General features: G+C 40.4%; 1 protein-coding gene across 1 annotated transcript in view; it reads left to right on the top strand.

Moving 5' to 3' along the window:
* The first annotated feature begins 69 nt into the window (after nucleotides 1–69).
* The window catches only part of MICU1 (mitochondrial calcium uptake 1), a 196,073-nt gene continuing 193,546 nt past the window's right edge, over nucleotides 70–2,596 (top strand). The window contains exon 1 of the mRNA XM_023527888.1: nucleotides 70–200. The gene's annotated coding sequence lies outside the window, so the exon portion shown is untranslated. The remainder of the gene's footprint in view (nucleotides 201–2,596) is intronic.

Raw genomic sequence — 2,596 nt, 5'->3', positions numbered from 1 at the left:
GGTTGCTTCTCTCATCCCTCCTCACTCTTTTTTCTCCATGCCCCTCCCACACGCGTTTCGCCACGCTCCCGACAGGCCCAGCGGCAAGGAGAGTCACGTGAAGCTGGGCGGTGGACGCTTGTGTCGGCTGTTTCTTCGTCTCTATGGTTTTCAGAGGTGGGCGGTTTGACGCAGAAGCCCTGGAGCTCGTGCGTGGACGGGTGAGTCCCGGACTTGGAAGGGTGTCAGGAGACAGCCATTCAGGGAGGGCGAAATGGAAGCGGGGTGGGGTGGGGGAACGAAACAGCTTTAGAGACCTGATCTCCGGGGTCGGCTGGTTGTCCGCTCTGGGATCAGGCGACTTCTAACTCGGTCAGGGGAATAGCTGTCTTTCGCTGATACATTCCGTTTAGGGGCTTGAGAGGAGTCGGTAGTCTTGCTTACTTCCTGTCCTCCGCTTTACTTCACTTCACTCGATCCCTTCTCTCTGTCCCGGGAGAACTTCTATCAGTGCCGAGTCGCTGGGTTCACTTGGGCGCCGACATCCCTCTCCTCACGGGCGACCAGGAGACACAGGTAGACTTGATTGGTTCCCCTGTTATTTGTAGATGTGGTTGGAAGTGGTCGGGGAGTTTACAGTTAGATCTCTGATGGAGAGAAGTATTAATCATTGAAACGAAAAAAGAAGTGGAAAATCAGTTGTGACCCAAAGGAACAAAACAAACAGGCTTCTTGGACTGTTCTGTTTTTATCTTTTCAAGTGCTTTCCCGTTCTCATTCTTTAACTAGTTTCCTTCTCACCATCCCATCCTGGGCCACCATAGGATGTTTCAAGAATGAGCCAGGTGTTATTGCTTCTCTGTGAATGTTAGAAGAGTTTGAAACGCACTGTTTTAAGTTGCAGTTTGTAGTCTTAATGTTTATGGTTTCTTTACCGTCTCTTTCAAATGCCTAAAAAAAGATTGTAGGTCTTTGTAAATGTGAGTAAAATAACCATTTTATAGCTACGGGACTAGAAATAAAATATTTTATTCTCCCCGTGGTACCTGGAAAGACCCATTTCTTTAACTGTAGGAGAGTTTAGGTTTCATTGAACCATATGTCAGATGAGTAAAATGTCAGCATTTTCAGACATAGATGTTGGCCAGGATGACCAATCTGCTGTCTTTCTGGTGTTGGACAAGATAATGACGTGTTAAATATCGCCTCTAAAAACTTTTTTGAACCTACTGCCACTAGTCTGTGAAAAGGTGGCTCTTCTATTTAAGAACATCAATTTGGGCACCTAATTATGTCAAGAAAGTGTCAGTGACACCTTTTAAGCGTCCTTACTAAAGATTATAAAACAAAGTAATACTGACAAAAAGTAAAGATTCAGGAGTGGGTTGTGTGCCTGGGGAGGAAGAGAAAGAAAGAGTGATAGAAACTAATAAAAACTAAAGGAGAACAAAAGCATGTCTTGTTATCTTCCTTTATAATCTATAGGACATTTACTACATTCAGTAGATTTTTTTACAGTCTCAAGAAGTGCATCTTGAGACTGACTTTCCAATACTATTTAAGAATAAAACAATGGTGTGTAATTTCTCCCATAATGCAATCTGATGTAAAATTATTATAACTGAAAGATCTTATATTATTTAGAATTATAGGACTAAAGTAATTGATAAAGTTATTAAAACTAATTAGGCCACTTTTAATCTTTAGTTTTATCTCTTGAGCAGTTTTACAATGGCTGCAGCACTTGCTCAACGTTAACCATTTTTTTCCAGTGTTGTTTAATATATCCCTTTTAAAAAGAGAATCAGTTTTTTAAAAAGTTTACTAACAACTTTTTTCCCCCACTCAAAACAAAAATAACTTGCTCTTGTACCAAGGGATAAGGTGGATTCTTTTAAAATAGGTGTTCTACTCACTTTGGTAAATTATGAGGAAATTGTTAATGCTTTTAAGCTGTTAAGTATTGATATTTGAGCATATTTAAGAAGAAAACACATGGGCAGTATTTTTAAATGTCTTATATTTCCTATTATAAAAGTACTAGGTGTTTATTTTGGAAAAATGGAAGTATTATAGAAAATGTAACACTGAAGGTCAGAATCCTAATTTATCTTTTCCCTTGCCACCTGGTAACCGCTAGTTTCCTTTCATATTTGGGAATCTGCGTGGAAAAGTAGAGTTGAGTCAGATTCCGTGGGGAAAGATGGTACTAATAGAAATAGGCTTACATCCTACAACCTTCGAAATCTCAAGAGAGAGAATATACCTCTCTTTCTCTGTGATTCCAGTGAACTACTATATGGGAGTCTCATTGGCCTCACTCGGGTCTTTGCCTGTCCTAGATGCAACCTCTGTGGCCAGAGTGTTGGAATGCACTGTGTGGCCAGGATTGCATCTTGTTCCTACCCTGGATTGGGGTGCAGCAAGGGATACAGTTTCAAACCACATGAATTAAGGGTAGGGGGCATATAGTTCCTAAAGGAAAATTGAGGTGTCATTTCTTGGAGAAGGGAGAATGGTTGCTGGACAGGCAAAAACAACAAATGCTTACTAAAATAATTTTATATGTATTTGCTTTCCTTTCCCAATATAAATTAATTTTACAGTTTGTTGATTT

Source organism: Pteropus vampyrus, unplaced genomic scaffold (assembly GCF_000151845.1).
Source record: "Pteropus vampyrus isolate Shadow unplaced genomic scaffold, Pvam_2.0 Scaffold20, whole genome shotgun sequence".
NCBI lineage: Eukaryota > Metazoa > Chordata > Mammalia > Chiroptera > Pteropodidae > Pteropus > Pteropus vampyrus.
Note: the sequence above shows the minus strand (reverse complement) of the source record. Positions and strands in the feature narration are given on the sequence as shown.